Raw genomic sequence first — 21,662 nt, 5'->3', positions numbered from 1 at the left:
GTATTACGTAATGAGTAAAGAGACTTGCCGGTAACGAGATTGAACTAGGTATTGAGATACCAACGATCGAATCTCGGGCAAGTAACATACCGATGACAAAGGGAACAACGTATGTTGTTATGCGGTCTGACCGATTAAGATCTTCGTAGAACATGTGGGAGCCAATATGAGCATCCAGGTTCCGCTACTGGTTATTGACCGGAGACATGTCTCGGTCATGTCTACATTGTTCTCGAACCCGTAGGGTCCGCACGCTTAAGGTTTCGATGACAGTTATATGAGTTTATGAGTTTTTGATGTACCGAAGTTAGTTCAGAGTCCCGGATGTGATCACAGACATGACGAGGACTCTCGAAATGGTCGAGACATAAAGATTGATATATTGGACGGCTATATTCGGACACCGGAAGTGTTTCGAGTGATTTCGGAGAAAGCCGGAGAGCCGGAGGGTTACCGGAACCCCCCGGGAGAAGTAATGGGCCATATGGGCCTTAGTGGAGAGAGAGAAGGGCAGCCAGGGTGGGCCGCGCGCCTCCTCCCCCTAGTCCGAATTGGACTAGGAGAGGGGGGGGGGCGCCCCCCTTTCCTTCTCCCTCCCCACTTCCTTTCCCCCCTCCTAGTAGGAGTCCTACTCCTACTAGGAGGAGGACTCCTCCTTGGCACGCCTATAGGGCCGGCCGGCCTCCTCCCCTTGCTCCTTTATATACGGGGGTAGGGGGCACCCCTAGACACACAAGTTGATCTTCGTGATCGTTTTCTTAGCCGTGTGCGGTGCCCCCTTCCACCATATACCTCGATAATATTGTAGTGGTCCTCAGGCGAAGCCCTGCGACAGTTGAACATCAAGATCGTCACCACGCCGTCGTGCTAACGGAACTCTTCCCCGACACTTTGCTGGATCGGAGTCCGGGGATCGTCATCAAGCTGAACGTGTGCTAGAACTTGGAGGTGCCGTAGTTTCGGTGCTTGATCGATCGGGCCGTGAAGACGTACGACTACATCAACCGCGTTGTGCTAACGCTTCCGCTGTCGGTCTACAAGGGTACGTAGATCATACTCTCCCCTCTCGTTGCTATGCATCACCATGATCTTGTGTGTGTGTAGAATTTTTTTTGAAATTACTATGTTCCCCAACACTCCGGTTAATAGATTAATCCCAAAAATAATATAAAAGTGCATATTAAAGCCCATTAAACATCCAAGACAGATAATATAATAGCATAGAACAATAAAAAATTATAGATACGTTGGAGACGTATCATCACGTAGGTACTCCAATGTCACCACAAGTATCCGTGGGTCAATTATACGATATGTATCAAACAACTTCAGATTCATAATATTCAATCCAACACAAAGAGCCTCATAGAGTGCCCCAAGATTCCTACTGGATAAACAAGGACGAAAATGTGCATCAACCCCTATGCATAGATTACCCCAATGTCACCTCGGAAATCCGTGAGTTGAGTGCCAAAACATACATCAACTGCATCAATAGAACACCCCATTGTCACCACAGGTATCCTACGTAAGACAAACATCAAGTGTTCTCAAATCCATAATAGTATTCAATCCGATAATAGTGAAACCTCAAAGGTAAAACTCAATTCATCACAAGAAGGTAGAGGGGGAGAAACACCATATGATTCAACTATAGTAACAAAGCTTGTGGTACATCAAGATCGTGCCAAATCAATAACACGAGAGAGAGAGAGAGAGATCAAACACATAGCTACTGGTACATACCCTCGGCCCCGAGGGAGAACTACTCCCTCCTCGTCATGGAGAGCAGCAGGATGATGAAGATGGCCACCGGTGATGGTTTCCCCCTCCGGCGAGGTGCCGAAATGGGCTCCTGATTGTTTTTTCGTGGCTACACAGGCTTGCGGCGGCGGAACTCCCGATCTAGGTTTATTTTTGGGGGTTTCTATATTTATTGGAATTTTTGGCGTCGAGAACAAGTCAGGGGGGTCCACAAGGAGCTCACAAGACCGGAGGGCGCCCCAAGGGGGTAGGGAGCGCCCTCCACCCTTGTGGAGGCCTCATGGCTCTTCTGGCCCAACTCTTTTGCTTCGGGGGCTTCTTCTGGTCCATAAAAGATCACCGTAAATTTTCAGCTCAATTGGACTCCGTTTGATATTCCTTTTCTGCAAAACTAAAAACAAGAAAAAAACAGAAACTGGCACTGGGCTCTAGGTTAATAGGTTAGTCCCAAAAATCGTATAAAATAGCATATAAATGCATATAAAACATCCAAGATGGATAATATAATAGCATGAAACAATCAAAAATTATAGATACGTTGGAGATGTATCAAGCATCTCCAAGCTTAATTCCTGCTCTTCCTTGAGTACGTAAATGATAAAAACGGAATTTTTGATGTGTAATGCTACCTAACATATTTATCCATGTAATCTTCTTTATTGTGGCAAGAATATTCAGATCCATAAGATTCAAAACAAAATTTTAATATTGACATAAAAACAATAATAGTTCAAGCATACTAACAAGGCAATTGTGTCTTCTCAAAATAACATGGCCAAAGAAAGCCTATCCTTACAAAATCATATAGTTTGGCTATGCTCCATCTTCATCACACAAAGTATTTAAATCATGCACAACCCCGATGACAAGCCAAGCAATTGTTTCATACTTTTGATGTTCTCAAACTTTTTCAACTTTCACGCAATACATGAGCATGAGCTATGGACATAGCACTATAGGTGGAATAGAATATGGTAGTTGTGGAGAAGACAAAAACAAGGAGATAGTCTCGCATCAACTAGGCGTATCAACGGGCTATGGAGATGCCCATCAATAGATATCAATGTGAGTGAGTAGGGATTGCCATGCAACGGATGCACTAGAGCTATAAGTTTATGAAAGCTCAAAAAGAAACTAAGTGGGTGTGCATCCAACTCGCTTACTCATGAAGACCTAGGGCCATTTGAGGAAGCCCATCATTGGAAAGACAAGTTCTATAATGAACAATTCCCATTAGTATATGAAAGTGAATACATAGGAGACTCTCTATCATGAAGATCATGGTTCTATTTTGAAGCACAAGTGTGGAAAAAGATAGTAGCGTTGCCCTTTCTCTCTTTTTCTCTCATTTTTTCGTCCGAAGTCTCATCCTGACTTGTGGGGGAATCATAGTCTCCATCATCCTTTCCTCACATGGGACAATGCTCTAATAATGAAGATCATCACACTTTTATTTACTTACAACTCGATACTTAGAACAAAATATGACTCTATAGGAATGCCTCCGGTGGTGTACCGGGATGTGCAATGAATGAAGAATGACATGTATGAAAGAATTATGAACTGTGGCTTTGCCACAAATACGATGTCAACTACATGATCATGCAAAGCAATACGACAATGATGGAACGTGTCATAATAAACGGAACGGTGGAAAGTTGCATGGCAATATATCTCGGAATGGCTATAGAAATGCCATAATAGGTAGGTATGGTGGCTATTTTGAGGAAGGTATATGGTGGGTGTATGGTATCGGCGAAAGTTGCGCGGCACTAGAGAGGCTAGAAATGGTGGAAGGGTGAGAGTACGTATAATCCATGGACCCAACATTAGTCATAAAGAACTCACATACTTATTGCAAAAATCTATTAGTCATCGAAACAAAGTACTACGCGCATGCTCCTAGGGGGGAAATTGGTGGGAAAAGACCATCGCTCGTCCCCGACCGCCACTTATAAGGAAGACAATAAAAAAATATCTCATGCTCCAACTTCGTTACATAACAGTTCACCATACGTGCATGCTACGGGACTCACAAACCTTAACACAAGTATTTCTCAAATTCACAATTACTCACTAGCATGACTCTAATATCACCATCTTCATATCTCAAAACAATCATAAGGAATCAAACTTCTCATAGTATTCAATGCACTTTATATGAAAGTTTTTATTGTATCTCTCTTGTATGCCCATCATATTAGGACTAAATTCATAACCAAAGAAACTTACCATGATGTTTAGAGACTCTCAAAATAACATAAGTGAAGAATGAGAGTTCATCAATTTCTTCAAAATAAAACCACCACCATGCTCTAAAAAGATATAAGTGAAGCACTAGAGCAAATGAAAAACTACTCCAAAAGGTGTAAGTGAAGATCAATGAGTAGTCAAATAATTATGTAACTATGTAAAGACTCTTTCTCATAAACAAAATTTCAGATCTTAAGTAATTTATTCAAATAGTAAACAAAACAAAATAAAATGACATTGCAAGGATAACACATATCATGTGAAGAAGCAAAAACTTAGGCTCAACCAAAACTAATCGATACTTGTTGAAGAAGAAAGGTGGGATGCCAACCGGGGCATCCCCAAGCTTAGATGCTTGAGACTTCTTGAAATATTAACTTGGGATGCCTGGGCATCCCCAAGGTTGAGCTTTTGTGTATCCTTAATTCCTATCATATCACGGTTACCCTAAATCTTAAAAACATCATCCACACAAAACTCAACAAGAACTCGTGAGATAAGTTAGTATAAATCCATGCTAAACCTTATCATTCTCTACTGTAGACAATCACTAAAATTATAATTTGATATTCCTACTAAATGCCTCTCCATATTTAACACTCCTATCCTCAAATAGAATCATTAAACAAGCAAACATATGCAAACAATGCAAACATAACAGCAATCTGTCAAAACGGGACAGTCTGTAAAGAATGCAGGAGGAATCATACTCCCCTAACTCCAAAAATTCTGAATAATTACCAGACTGTAGAAAAATTGTTGTTACTCATTATGTAAAAGTTTCAAAATTTTATCACATTCTGACTTTCCAGCAGAATTCAGACAATGATAGAAAGCTTTCTATTTTCAAAACAGCAACATATAGGCTTGCAAAATAAGCATGGTAAAGGATACACTTGACCTTTTTATTGAACTACAATATACAAAACATTATTATAAATAACATCAAGCAAATAATAACAAAATAAAATGATGCTCCAAGAAAAACTCATATCATGTGACAAATAAAAATTTAGCTCCAAGTGAGGTTACCTATAATGTTGGAGACGAAAAGAGGGGAGGCCTTTCGGGGCATCCCCAAGCTTAGTTGCTTGGATCTTCCTTGAATATTACCTTGGGGTGCCTTGGGAATCCGCAAGCTTAGGGTCTTGACACTCCTTATTCTCCTCATATCGATATCTCACCCAAAACTTGAAAACTTCAATCACACAAAACTTAATGGAACTTCGTGAGATGGGTTAGTATAGTAAAACAGATCATTCACTTTGGTACTGTCAAAGAAAAGATTCATAATTGTTTCCACATAATGCCTACTATACTCTATAATTTCCACAATTTATATCACTTAATATAAGCTATGGAAACACTAAAACAAGCAAACTATGCATTGAAAACAGAATCTGTCAAAAACAGAACAATTTGTAATGATCTGAGCAACAACCAACTTCTGCTACTCCGAAAATTCTAAAAAATTAGGACAACGTAGACTATTTGTATATCAATGGACTGCAAAACACTCAAGAATTTATCGCGTTCCAGCAGACCATATCAATTCTGTTACTGGGCACAAAAATTTCTGTTCTCACAGAATCAAATCAACTGTCATCCACACTATCCCAAAGGCTTTACTTGGTACTTTATTAAAACAAAAGCAATAAAACATGATTACTACAGTAGCTTAATCATGTTAACACACAAAAACAGTAGGGTTAAATATTGGGTTGTCTCCCAACAAGCGCTTTTCTTTAATGCCTTTTTAGCTAGTCATGATGATGTCAATGATGCTCACATAAAAGATGAGAATTGAAACATAACGGGAGCATCATAAAGCATATGACTAGCACATTTAAGTCTAACCTAATTCCTATGCATAGAGATTTTGTGAGCAAACAACTTATGGGAACAAGAATCAACTATCGTAGGAAGGTAAAACAAGCAAAACTTCAACATTTTCAACACATACAGAGGAAACTTGATATTATTGAGATATGTAAAAGCATATGTTCCTCTCTCATAATAATTTTCAGTGGCATCATGAATGAATTCAACAATATAACCATCACATAAAGCATTACTTTCATGATCCATAAGCATAGAAATTTTATTACTCTCCACATAAGCAAATTTATTCTCACGAATAGTAGTGGGAGCAAACTCAACAAAATAACGATCATGTGAGGCATAATCCAATTGAAAATTAAAATCATGATGAAAAGTTTCATGGTTATCATTATTCTTTATAGCATACATGTCATCAAAATAATCATCATGGATAGCTTTGTTCTCATAATCAATTGAAACCTCTTCCGAAATAGTGGATTCATCACTAAATAAAGTCATGAGCTCTCCAAATCCACTTTCATAAATATTATAAGATTCAACGCCCTCCAAAATAGTGGGATCATTACCTAGAGTTGACACTCTTCCAAACCTACTTTCATCAACATAATCATCATAAATAGGAGGTATGCTATCATCATAATAAATTTGCTCATCAAAACTTGGGGGTGAAAAAACAATCTTCATCAAACTAGCATCCCCAAGCTTGTAGCTTCGCATATCATTAGCATCATGGATATTCAAATAATTCATACTAACAACATTGCAATCATGCTCATCATTTAAAAATTTAGTACCAAACATTGTATAGACTTCTTCTTCTAACACTTGAGCACAATTTTCCTTTCCATCATTTTCACGAAAGACATTAAAAAGATGAATCATATAAGGAAAACTTAATTCCATTTTTTGTATTTTTCTTTTATAAACTAAACTAGTGATAAAACATGAAACTAAAAGATTCAATTAGAAGATCTAAATATATACCTTCAAGCACTCACCTCCTCGGCAACGGCGTCAGAAAAGAGCTTTGTTGACGGGATGTGGGTGCCGCTTACCTAGCCTCCCCAGCAACAGCGCCAGAAATCGCAATGACAACATACATCATTCCCTTTGTCATCCGTATGTTACTTGTCCGAGATTCGATCGTCGGTATCTTCATACATAGTTCAATCTCATTACTGGCAAGTCTCTTTACTCGTTCTGTAATGCATCATCCCACAACTAACTTATTAGTCACATTGCTTACAAGGTTTATTGTGATGTGCATTACCGAGAGGGCCCAGAGATACCTCTCCGATACTCGGAGTGACAAATCCTAATCTTGATTTATGCCAACCCAACAAACACCTTCAGAGATACCTGTAGAGCATATTTATAATCACCCAGTTACGTTGTGACATTTGATAGCACACAAGGTGTTCCTCCGGTATTCGGGAGATGCATAATCTCACAGTCAAAGGAATATGTATAAGTCATGAAGAAAGCAATAGCAATAAAACTAAACGATCATTATGCTAAGCTAACATGTGGGTCTTGTCCATCACATCATTCTCCTAATGATGTGATCCCATTCATCAAATGACAACACATGTCTATGGTCAGGAAACTTAACCATCTTTGATTAAAGAGCTAGTCAAGTAGAGGCATACTAGGGACACTTTGTTTTGTCTATGTATTCACACATGTATCAAGTTTACGGATAATACAATTCTAGCATGAATAATAAACATTTATCATGATATAAGGAAACATAAATAATAACTTTATTATTGCCTCTAGGGCATATTTCCTTCAGTCTCCCACTTTCACTGGAGTCAATAATCTAGATTACATTGTAATGATTCTAACACCCATGGAGTCGTGGTGCTGATCATGTATTGCTCGTGGAAGAGGCTTAGTTAACGGGTCTGCAACATTCAGATCCGTATGTATTTTGCAAATCTCTATGTCTCCCTCCTTGACTTGATCGCGGATGGAATTGAAGCGTCTCTTGAAATGTTTGGTTCCCTTGGGAAATCTGGATTCCTTCGCTAAGGCAATTGCTCCAGTATTATCACAAAAGATTTTCATTGGACCCGGTGCACTAGGTATTACACCTAGATCGGATATGAACTCCTTCTTCCAGCTCCTTCATTTGCTGCTTTCGAAGCAGCTATGTACTCCACTTCACACGTAGATCCCGCCATGGCGCTTTTCTTGGAACTGCAATACTGACAGCTCCACCATTCAATATAAATATGTATCTAGTTTGTGACTTAGAGTCATCCGGATCAGTGTCAAAGCTAGCATCGACGTAACCATTTACGACGAGCTCTTTGTCACCCCATAAATGAGAAACATATCCTTAGTCCTTTTCAGGTACTTCAGGATGTTCTTGACCACTGTCCAGTGATCCACTCCTGGATTACTTTGGTACCTTCCTGCTAAACTTATAGCAAGGCACACATCAGGTCTGGTACACAACATTACATACATGATAGAACCTATGGCTGAGGCATAGGGAATGACTTTCATTTTCTCTCTATCTTCTGAAGTGGTCGGGCATTGAGTCTGACTCAACTTCACACGTTGTAACACAGGCAAGAACCCTTTCTTTGACTGGTCCATTTTGAACTTCTTCAAAACTTTATCAAGGTATGTGCTTTGTGAAAGTCCAATTAAGCGTCTTGATCTATCTCTATAGATCTTGATGCCCAATATATAAGCAGCTTCACCGAGGTCTTTCATTGAAAAATTCTTATTCAAGTATCCTTTTATGCTATCTAGAAATTCTATATCATTTCCAATCAACAATTTGTCATGCACATATAATATTAGAAATGCTACAGAGCTCCCACTCACTTTCTTGTAAATACAGGCTTCTCCGTAAGTCTGTATAAAACCATATGCTTTGATCACACTATCAAAGCATATATTCCAACTCCGAGATGCTTGCACCAATCCATAAATGGATCGGTGGAGCTTGCACACTTTGTTAGCACCTTTAGGATCGACAAAACCTTGTGGTTGCATCATATACAACTCTTCTTTAAGAAATCCATTAAGGAATGCAGTTTTGACGTCCATTTGCCAAATTTCATAATCATAAAATGCGGCAATTGCTAACACGATTCGGATAGACTTAAGCATCGCTACAGGTGAGAAGCTCTCATCATGGTCAACTCCTTGAACTTGTCTAAAACCTTTCGCAACAAGTCGAGCTTTGTAGACAGTAACATTACCATCAGCGTCAGTCTTCTTCTTGAAGATCCATTTATTCTCTATGGCTTACTGATGTCACTTGAAGCTACATCGATTTTTTCCCCAAAGAGGAAGGGATGATGCTGCACAGCGGTGGTAGGTATTTCCCTCAGATATGAAATCAAGGTTATCGAACCAGTAGGAGAACCAAGCAACACAACGTAAACAACCCCTGCACACAAATAACAATCACTCACAACCTGGTGTGTTAAAGGGGTTGTCAATCCCTTTCGGGTAACGGCTCCAGAAATGGCACGTGGACCGGAGAGAATTGTAAATATTGATAGATTGAACGCCAAATAAAATAAATTGCAGCAAGATATTTTTGTGGTTTTTGTTTAATATATCTGAAAATAAAAGCAAATAAAAATAGATTGCGAAGGCAAATAATATGAGAAAGAGACCCGGGGGCCGTAGGTTTCACTAGTGGCTTCTCTCGAGAAAAATAGCAAAGTGGTGGGTGAACAAATTACTATTGGGCAATTGATAGAACCTCAAATAATTATGATGGTATCCAGACAATGATCATTACATAGGGATCAGGTCCAAGATTAGTAGACCGACTCCTGCCTGCATCTACTACTATTACTCCACACATCGACCGCTATCCAGCATGCATCTAGTGTATTAAGTTCATGGAAAAACGGAGTAATGCAATAAGAACAATGACATGATGTAGACGAGATCCATTTATCTATGGCAGTAGATATAGATCCCATCCTTTTATCCTTAGTAGCAACGATACATACGTGTCGGATCCCTTTCTGTCACTGGGATCAAGCACCGTAAGATCGAACCCACTACCGGGTACCTCTTCCCATTGCAAGATAAATAGATCAAGTTGGCCAAAAAACCCAAATATTAGAGAAGAAATACGAGGCTATAAGAGGTCATGCATAAAAGAGATCAAACATACTCAAATACTTTCATGGATATAAAAAGATAGATCTGATCATAAACTCAAAGTTCATCGATCCCAACAAACACACCACAAAAGAATTACATCATATGGAACCCCAAGAGACCATTGTATTGAGAATCAAGAGAGAGAGAGAGAGAGAGAGATAAAGCCACCTAGCTACTAACTACGGACCCGAAGGTCTACAAATAACTACTCACGCATCATCAGAGAGGCACCAATGGAAGTGGTGAGCCCCTCCGTGATGGTGTCTAGATTGGATCTGGTGGTTCTGGACTCTGCGGCGGCTGGATGAATATTTCTCAACTCCCCTAGGGTTTTGGGAATATTGGGGTATTTATAGAGCAAAGAGGCGGTCTGGGGGGCACCCGAGGTGGGCACAACCCACTAGGGCGCACCTGGGTCTTCTAGCATGCCCTGGTGGGTTGTCCCCTCCTCGGGACTCCCCCCAGGTGCAATCAGGGCCCACCATCTTCCTTCTGGTCCATAAAAAATCTCCGTAAAGTTTCGTGGCATTTGGACTCCGTTTGATATTGATTTTCTGCGATGTAAAAAACATGGAAAAAAAACACCAACTGGCACTTTGCACCATGTCAGTAGGTTAGTACCAAAAAATAATATAAAATTATTATAAAACATCCAAGATTGATAATAAAACAACATGGAACAATCAAAAATTATAGATACGTTGGAGACGTATCAGCATCCCCAAGCTTAACTCCTACTCGTCCTCGAGTAGGTAAGTGATAAAAACATAATTTTTGATGTGGACTGCTGTTCATCATGTCATATCATATTCTTTTCTTTATAGCATGGAAATTTGGACTTTTGTGTGATTCAAAGCAATAGTCTAGTTTTGACATAATAATTTAGATACTCGAGCATATCAACAAGCAACCATGTCTTTCAAAATATTAACGCTAAAATAAGTTATCCCTAGCCCATCATGCTCAAACAGTGATCCATTCATGAACCACACTTGAATATTAGCTACGCCCAATACTTAAGTACGGTCATATTGCCTCCTAGTTGGTGCTTTTATAAGAGAAGATGGAGACTCAAATTGAAAAATAAAAATTGCATAAAGTAAAAGAAAGACCCTTCGCAGAGGGAAGTAGGGATTTGTAGAGGTGCCAGAGCTCAAAGCGAAAAACTTAGAGATAAAAAACATTTTGAGAGGTGTATCCATCCCACCAACGAAAACGACCTAGAGTTCCCAATACTTTCCATGCATAGATATATCATAGGCGGTTCCCAAACAGAAAATAAAGTTTATTCCTTTTTCCACCATAACTTTCACTTTCCATGGCTAACCGTATCCACGGGTGCCCTCCATACCAACACTTCCCAAGGAATTTATTATTTTACAACATAAAGTAAATTCATTTGTTTTTGCATTTCGGGACTGGGCATCCCTAATACCTTTGCTTTACTCTCGTGCAATGACAAGTGAATAAACACTCATCTTGAGAATAACACATCTAGCATGGAAAATATTAGCCACCCCTCACCGCTCCGCGAGCGAAACAAACACAGAAAAGAGAAGTTTATTTTGAAAATTAGAGATGGCACATGCAAATTTTCTTAGAACGGCAAAAGAATACCGCATGTCGGTAGATATAGTGGATTCATGTGGCAAAACTGGTTTAAAGGCTTTTGGATGCACAAGTAGTGATCATACTTAGTGCAAAATGGAGGCTAGCAAAAGGTTGGGAAGCGACCAACCAAGAAACGAATAATCTCATAAGCAAGCATTAAGCATAATTAACACCAAATAATGCACCATAAGTAGGATATAATTTCATTGCATGATTATTGACTTTCGTGCATTCATAGGGAATCACAAACCTTAACACCAGTATTCCTACTAAAGCATAATTACTCATCAAGATGACTCGCATATCACATCATCATATCTCAAAACTATTACTAAGAATCAAGTTTATTTTGTCCAATGATCTTCAGGACATTTTTTCCTCTTTTCTTTATCCTTCTTTTATATCTATCACTTTGGGACTAATTTTCATGTGTTGCTTTTCATAAGCTCAAACAAATATAAGTGAAGATCATGAGCATAACAAATTTTCATTCTCTCAAAATAATTTAAGTGAAGCAGGAGAGAATTTCTTCAAAATTTTACTAACTCTCAAATAAATCTAAGTGAAGCAAGAGAGAATTTCTTCAAAAATAACAAAGCACATCGTGCTCAAAAAGATATAAGTGAAGCACTAGAGCAAGTCCATTGCTCATAAAAAGATTTAAGTGAAGCATAGAGAGCAATTCTAACAAGTCTTGACATAATTTTGGCTCTCTCAAATAGATGTGTCCAGCAAGGATTGATGACTTAAAACACAAAATAAAACAAGAAAATACACATATCATACAAGACGCTCCAAGCAAAACACATATCATGTGACGAATAAAAATACTGTCTCGAGTAAAATACCGATAGTTGTTGGAAGAAAGCGGGGATGCCACCCGGGGGCATCCCCAAGCTTAGTTGGTTGCTCATTCTTGGATAATAGCTTGGGATGCCGGGGCATCCCCAAGCTTAGGCTCTTACATCCTTCCTTCATCCATCATAAGATAACCCAAAACTTGAAAACTTCAATCACACAAAACTCAACAAAGCCTTCGTGAGACCCGTTAGTATAAGAATAATAAACTACTACTATAAGTTCTGTATAAAACCAATTCATATTTTGTTCTTGTATTATATCTACTGTATTCCAACTTTTCTATGGCAAAAACTCATCAAAGAAAACCATAGAGTCATCAAAATAAGCACACAACACAAAGAAAACAGAATCTGTCAAAACAGAACAATTTGTAGCAATCTGACTATTTTGAATAGTTCTGTAAATCAAAAAACTCTGAAAAATTAGGACGACCTAAGAAATTTGTATATTGATCTAATTCAAGTGGAATGGGTATTTTATCGCTCTCTGTTAAAAAATGAAAAGTAATTTCGTGAGCGCAAACATTTCTGTTTTTTAGCAAGATCAAACAACTATCACCCAAGAAGATCCTAAAGGCTTTACTTGGGACAAACACTAATTAAAACATAAAAAACACAATCATAACAGTATCATAATTGTTCTAACACTCAAAAACAGGAAGCAAAAATAAAATTTATTCATTGGGTTGCCTCCCAACAAGCGCTGTTGTTTTACGCCCCTAGCCAGGCATAAGATTTCAACGATGCTCACACGAAAGATAATGATTGAAACACAAAGAGAGAATCATGAAACATGTGACAAACACATTTAAGTCTAACATGCTTCCTATGCATAGGAATTTTATAGGAAAACAAATTGTCAAGACAACAAATATGTAGCATATGCAAAGGAGAGGAATAAAACATTGAATATCTCAACATAACGAGAGGTAATTTAGTAACATGAAAAGTTCCACAACCATATTTTCCTCTCTTAATAATTACATGTAGGATCATACTCAAATTCAACAATATAGCTATCATAAAAAAATTCTCTACATGATCCACATGCATGCAAAGTTGACACTCTTCCAAAATAGTGGGATTATCGTCAAATAAAGTCATGACCTCTCTAAGCCCACTCTCATGGAAAATTTCACAAGATTGAACACTCTCCAAATATGTGGGATTACTTTTACCTAAAGTTGACGCTCTTCCAAACCCACTTTCAATATTATTGCAAACATATTCATCATGAGGCTTAAATAAATTTTCAAGATCATAAGAAGAATCACCCCAATCATGATCATTGCAACAAGTAGTGGACATAGCAAAATTAGCATCCCCAAGCTTGGGGTTTGCATATTATTAGCACAATTTACATTAATAGAATTTAGAGTGAAATTATTGCAATCATGCTTTTAATTCAAGGAGCTATCATGAATAACTTCATAAATTTCTTCATCACAATTTTCAGATTCACGAATCTCAAGCGAAACTTCATAAAGATAATCTAGTGCACTCAAATCACTAGCAATTGGTTCATGATAATTGGATCTCTTAAAAAGATTAGCAAGTGGATGAGGATCTATATCAATAATTTTTTAGCAAGAAAATAGAAGGCACATGGCCACACAAGCAAACATAAGATCCAACGAGAAAAAGGCAAACAAATAAAAGGCTAATAAATGGCAATTTTTGTGAAGTGGGGGAGAGGAAAACGAGAGGAAAATGGCAAATAAAGTAAATTGCAAGGAGTTGAGATTTGAGAGTAGGAACCTGGTATATGTTGAAGATCTTCCCTGGCAATGGTGCCAGAAATTCCTTTTGATGTCGCTTGAAGCTACGTCGGTTTTTTCCCCAAAGAGGAAGGGATGATGCAGCACAACGGCGGTAGGTATTTCCCTCATATATGACACCAAGGTTATCAAACCAATAGGAGAACCAAGAAACACAACGTAAACAGCCCTTGCACACAAATAACAACCACTCGCAACCCGACGTGTTAAAGGGGTTGTCAATCCCTTTCGGGTAACGGCGCCAGAAATGGCACGTGGACGGGAGAGAGTTGTAAATATTGATAGATCGAACACCAAATAAAATAAATTGTAGCAAGATATTTTTGGGTTTTTTGTTTAATAGATCTGAAAATAAAAGCAAATGAAAATAGATCGCGAAGGCAAATAATAAGAGAAAGAGACCCCGAGGCCGTAGGTTTCACTAGTGGCTTCTCTCGAGAAAAATAGCAAAGTGGTGGGTGAACAAATTACTATTGGGCAATTGATAGAACCTCAAATAATTATGACGATATCGAGGCAATGATCATTACATAGACATCACGTCCAAGAGTAGTAGACCGATTCCTGCCTGCATCTACTACTATTGCTCCACACATCGACCGCTATCCAACATGCATCTAGTGTATTAAGTTCATGGAAAACGGAGTAATGCAATAAGAACGTTGACATGATGTAGACGAGATCCGTTTATCTATGGCGGTAGATATAGATCCCACCTTTTTATCCTTAGTAGCAACGATACATACGTGTCGGTTCCCTTTCTGTCAGTGGGATCAAACACCGTAAGATCGAACCCACTACCTGGCACCTCTTCCCATTGCAAGATAAATAGTTCAAGTTGGCCAAACAAAACCAAAATATTGAAGAATAAATACGAGGCTATAAGATATCATTCATAAAAGAGATCAAAGAAACTCAAATACTTTCATGGATATAAAAAGATAGATCTAATCATAAACTCAAAGTTCATTGATCCCAACAAACACATCGAAAAAGAGTTACAACATATGGATCTCCAAGAGACCATTGTATTGAGAATCAAGAGAGAGATGAAGCCATCTAGCTACTAACTACGGACCCGAAGGTCTACAAAGAACTACTCACGCATCATCGGAGAGGCACTAATGGAAGTGGTGAACCCCTCCATGATGGTGTCTAGATTGGATCTGGTGGTTCTAGACTCTGCGGCGACTGGATGAATATTTCGTTGACTCACATAGGGTTTTGAGAATATTGGGGTATTTATAGAGCAAAGAGGCGGTTCGGGGGGCACCCGAGGTGGGCACAACCCACCAGGGCGCGCCTGGGCCTCTTGGCGCGCCCTGGTGGGTTGTCCCCTCCACGGGACTCCCCCCAGGTGCAACCAAGGCCCAACATCTTCCTTCTAGTCCATCAAAAATCTCCGTAAAGTTTTGTGTCATTTGGACTCCGTTTGATATAGATTTTCTACGATGTAAAAAACATGGGAAAAAACAACAACTAGCACTTGGCACTATGTCAATAGGTTAGTACCAAAAAATGATATAAAATGATTATAAAACATCCAAGATTGATAATAAAACAGCATGGAACAATAAAAAATATTATAGATACGTTGGAGACGTATCACTTGCCGATCATCAGGCAAGTCAACCAAAGTCCATACTTTGTTCCCATACATGGATCCCATCTTAGATTTCATGGCCTCAAGCCATTTCGCGGAATATGGGCTCATCATCGCTTCCTCATAGATCGTAGGTTCATCATGGTCTAGTAACATGACTTCCAGAATAGGATTACCGTACCACTTTGGTGCGGAACATACTCTGGTTGACCTACGAGGTTTGGTAGTAACTTGATCTGAAGTTTCTTGATCATCATGATTAGCTTCCTCACTAATTGGTGTAGGCATCACGGGAACAGTTTTGTGTGATGAACTACTTTCCAATTCAAGAGAAGGAACATTAACTCATCAACTTCTACTTTCCTCCCACTCACTTCTTTCGAGAGAAACTCCTTCTCTAGAATGGATCCATTCTTAGCAACAAATATCTTCCCTTCGGATCTGTGATAGAAGGTGTACCCAACAGTTTCTTTTGGGTATCCTATGAAGACACACTTCTCTGATTTGGGTTGGAGCTTATCAGGATGAAGCTTTTTCACATAAGCATCGCAACCCCAAACTTTAAGAAACGACAGCTTAGGTTTCTTGCCAAACCACAATTCATATGGCATCGTCTCAAGGGATTTAGATGGTGCCCTATTTAACGTGAATGTAGATATCTCTAATGCATAACCCCAAAACGATAGTGGTAAATCGGTAAGAGACATCATAGATTGCACCATATCTAATAAAGTACGGTTACGACGTTCGGACACACCATTACACCGTGGTGTTTCAGGTGGTGTGAGTTGCGAAACTATTCCACATTGTTTTAAATGAAGACCAAACTCGTAACTCAAATATTCGCCTCCGCGATCAGATCATAGAAACTTTATTTTATTGTTATGATGATATTCCACTTCACTCTGAAATTCTTTGAACGTTTCAAATGTTTCAGACTTGTGTTTCATTAATTAGATATACCCATATCTGCTCAAATCATATGTGAAGGTCAGAAAATAAGGATACCTGCCGCGAGCCTCAACACTCATCGGACCGCATACATCAGTATGTATTATTTCCAATAAGTCAGTGGCTCGCTCCATTGTTCCGGAGAACGATGTCTTAGTCATCTTGCCCATGAGGCATGGTTCGCAAGCATCAAGTGATTCCAAAAGCCCATCCGCATGGAGTTTCTTCATGTGCTTTACACCAATATGACCTAAACGGCAGTGCCACGAATATGTTGCACTATCATTATTAACTTTGCATCTTTTGGCATCAATATTATGAATATGTCACCACTATCGAGATTGAACAAAAATAGACCACTCATCAAGGGTGCATGACCATAAAAGATATTACTCATATAAATAGAACAACCATTATTCTCTGATTTAAATGAAAAACCATCTCGCCTCAAACAAGATCCGGATATAATGTTCATGCTCAACGCTGGCACCAAATAACAATTATTTAGGTCTAAAACTAATCCCGAAGGTAGATGTAGAGGTAGCGTGCCGACGGCGATCACATCGACGTTGGAACCATTTCCGACGCGCATCGTCACCTCGTCCCTGGCCAATCTTCGTTTAATCCGTAGCCCCTATTTCGAGTTGCAAATATGAGCAACAGAACCAGTATCAAATACCCAGGCGCTACTACAAGCATTAGTAAGGTACACATCAATAACATGTATATCAAATATACCTTTCACTTTGCCATCCTTCTTATCCGCCAAAAACTTGGGGCAGTTCCGCTTCCAGTTACCAGTCCCTTTGTAGTAGAAGCACTCGGTTTCAGGCTTAGGTCCAGACTTGGGCTTCTTCCCGGGAGCATCAACTTGCTTTCTATTCTTCTAGAAGTTCCCCTTCTTTCCTTTGCCCTTTTTCTTGAAACTACTGGTCTTATTAAACATCAACACTTGATGCTCCTTCTTGATTTCTACTTCCGCAGCCTTGAGCATTGCGAAGAGCTCGGGAATCGTCTTGTTCTCCCCTTGCATATTATAGTTCAGCATGAAGCCTTTATAGCTTGGTGGCAGTGATTGAAGAACTCTATCAATGACACTATCATCCGACAGATTAACTCCTAGCTAAGTCAAGTGGTTATGGTACCCAGACATTCTGAGTATGTGTTCATTGATAGTACTGTTCTCCTCCATCTTGCAGCTATAGAACTTGCTGGAGACTTCATATCTCTCAACTCGGTGATACGTCTCCAACGTATCTATAATTTATGAAGTATTCACGCTATTATATTATCATTCTTGGATGTTTACAATCATTTTATAGCAACTTATATCATTTTTTGGGACTAATCTATTGACCCTGAAAGAGCGTTATATCGACTAGAGGGGGTGAATAGGCGATTTTTATAAATTCGTCACTGAGGAATTTCAGGGTGAGGAAATTCCTAAGCTACAAACTACTTAGCAGCGGAATAAGTACTCAGATGCAAGCATAACAGAGTAGTAGCAAAGTCATCATGATGAAATGAAACAAGCACAGAGTACAAGTAGCGTAAACACAGGATAAGCAGGCTGAGGAAAAACTGCTGAAGAAATAGGATTGAGGAAATTGAGAAAGTCTTCAGTCAAAGTCTTCAAATAGTAACGATCAAGTACTTCTACACAAAAATGAGGAAATGAAAGAGTTGAGGAAATAGAACTAGTAGCTTGGTGAAGACGAAGATTTGGTAGACCAGTTCAAACTGCTGTGACAGTCATACATCTGGTTGGAGCGGCTAGGTATTTAAACCTGAGGACACACATTCCTCACCGTAATCTCCTTGATCTAAGGTCACACAGACCTCGCCCAATCACTCGTGGTAAGTCTTCAGGTGACTTCCAAACCTTCGCAGACTCGGTCACTCGGTGATCCACAATTTCCTCTTGGATGCTCTAGACCAGGACGCCTAACCGTCTGGAGGATGCACAACCCTCAAAGGTAACAAGCGTCGATTCCACACAGGAACAATCTCTTTAGTGATGCTCAATCACTTGGGTTTGTAGGTGTTTGGTTTGGCTTTTGGGGGTTTTCCTCACTTGATGATTTTCGCTCAAAGTCATCGAAGGATGGGATGCTCTCAATGACAAGTGTCAGTTTCTCGTGGAGCAGCCAACCGTCTAGTGGTTGTAGGGGGCGGCCATTTATAGCCTAGGGAGCAGTCTGACATGATAAGACATAAATGCCCTTCAATGATATGACCGTTAGGTGGGCAGATATTTTGGGACAGTTGGCGCATAGCACAGCAACGGTCGGAAATTTGACTTTCAAATTCCTCAGGGCTATCATGTTCCTCACTTTTAGGCAATCCACACTGGCGAATCTCTAACTCCTCGGTCAAAACAAATTTCTCAGAGACCAGAAGATCTTCATCTGTGTCACTGAAGAAATTGACTGAACTGTATGAGATTTCCAATGGCTTCACTCGAAAGGATTGGTAGGTGTAGGATTTTGAGATGAGCATCACTTGGAAACTTTTCCTTAGTTTTACCTCGACCCCCTTTAACAGTACGGTGTTTCCTATGACTCAAGAAAGAGAAAATGAAACTACGAAAACAAAAGTCTTCACGCTTCATATTCCTCGCTTGAATATCAAGTCTTCAGGATCACACCAGTGTCTTCACTTTCAAAGTCTTCAGAAAGCCAAAGTCTTCAGTTGAAGACATTCATTTTTAGGGGTCGACTTTCTCTGTAAATATCAAACTCCTCATTGACTTACAGACCTGTGTACACTCACAAACGCATTAGTCCCCTAACCTATAAGTCTTCAATACACCAAAATCACTAAGGGGCACTAGATGCACTTACAAACCCAGTGCCTAGTGCCAGTTGCTGTTTTTTGCTTGCTTTTTACATCACAGAAAATCAATATCAAACGGAGTCCAAACAACATGAAACTTTTTGGAGAATTTTTATGGACCAGAACACCCAGGATGGGCGAGAGCAGCACGTGGGGGTGCCCCGAGGGGAGCACAACCCACTAGGGCGCGCCTGGGGGCCCAGGCGCGCCCAAGTGGGTTGTGCCCACCTCGGTGGCCTCCCGCACCCCCTCTTTACCCTATAAATTCACAAATATTCTGAAAACCCTCGTGGTTAACCTAGATCAGAAGTTCTGCCGCCGCAAGGCTCTGTAGCCACCGAAAACCAATCTAGACCCCGTTCCAGCACCCTGCCGGAGGGGGGATCATCTCCGGTGGCCATCTTCATCATCCCGGCGGCCACCACGATGAGGAGGGAGTAGTCCACCCTCGGGGCTGAGGGTTTGTACCAGTAGCTATGTGTTTAATCTCTCTCTCTCTCTCTCTCGTGTTCTTGAGATGTCACGATCTTGATGTATCGCGGGCTTTGTTAATATAGTCGGATCATATGGTGTTTTTCCCTCTCTACCTTGTTGTGACGGATTGTGTTTTTCCCTTTGAGATTTCATTGTTATCGGATTGAATACTTTTATGTATTTGAGAACACTTGATATATGTCTTGCAATTGAATACTCGTGGTGTGGGGTATCGTATTGATTCACTTGATATATGTTTTGGCACTCAACTTGCGGATTCCCGAGGTGACATTCAGGTAACCTATGCATAGGGGTTGATGAACATTCTTGTCTTTGTTTCTCCGGTAGAAATCTTGGGGAACTCTTTGAAGTTCTTTGTGTTGGATTGAGTATTATGAATATGAATTTGCTTTGGTGTTATTTTAGTACGAACTCTAGGATAGATCGAACAAAAATAATAGCTTTGTGTTATTTTAGTACAAACTCTTGAATAGATCAAACGGAAATAATAGCATTGAGGCGGTTTCGTACTTGTCGGTGTCAAAACCGGTGGATCTCGGGTAGGGGGTCCCGAACTGTGCGTCTAAGGCGGATGGTAACAGGAGGCAGGGAACACGATGTTTTACCCAGGTTCGGGCCCTCTTGATGGAGGTAAAACCCTACGTCCTGCTTGATTTATTCTTGATGATATGAGGATTACAAGAGTTGATCTACCACGAGATCGGAGAGGCTAAACCCTAAAAGCTAGCCTATGGTATGATTGTCTGTTGTCCTATGGACTAAAACCCTCCGGTTTATATAGATACCGGAGGGGGCTAGGGTTACACAAGGTCGGTTACAAAGAAGGAGATATCCATATCCGTACTGCCTAGCTTGCCTTCCACGCCAAGTAGACTTCCATCCGGACACGAGACGAAGTCTTCAATCTTGTATCTCCATAGTCCAATAGTCCGGCCAAAGGATATAATCCGGCTGTCCGGACACCCCCTAATCCAGGACTCCCTCAGTAGCCCCCGAACCAGGCTTCAACGACGATGAGTCCGGCGCGCAGTGTTGTCTTCGGCATTGCAAGGCGGGTTCTTCTCCATATTTTGAACGTTTGTAAAGCAGTGTCCGGTCCCATAAATGTTTGGACCTCTTGGCTTCTGTTCCCAATAAGGGCTATCTCCCACGCGTTGAATGAATACGAGGCGCCAGGGTGTTTTTACATTTTCCCCCTTAGCCAGAAAAATAAATTGTCTATTAAAAGGACGGGGATTCTCAGATCCGATCCATACCATTCTCCCCAGCGAGAATCCATCAGAGCGTGCTTCGGAAAGATCCATTCCAGCATGGCCGACCTCCGCAGCTCCTCCTCCCGCCCCCGTAGCCCTAAGCCCGGTGATTGGGAGAGGTGTTCAGTCCCACACAGTCGATTAATCGAACTGCAGGTTAAGGGATTTCTCCCTCCAGCATACATGGTGCCCGTTCGAGCCCGGCTTGCCACCTACAATAGCGCAGAGCAAGCGGAGAGCTTTCCCAGTCCCTCTATGGGGGAGCGGGTCT

The sequence above is a fragment of the Triticum urartu genome, chromosome 6 (assembly GCF_003073215.2).
Source record: "Triticum urartu cultivar G1812 chromosome 6, Tu2.1, whole genome shotgun sequence".
NCBI classification, from domain to species: Eukaryota; Viridiplantae; Streptophyta; class Magnoliopsida; order Poales; family Poaceae; genus Triticum; species Triticum urartu.
Note: the sequence above shows the minus strand (reverse complement) of the source record.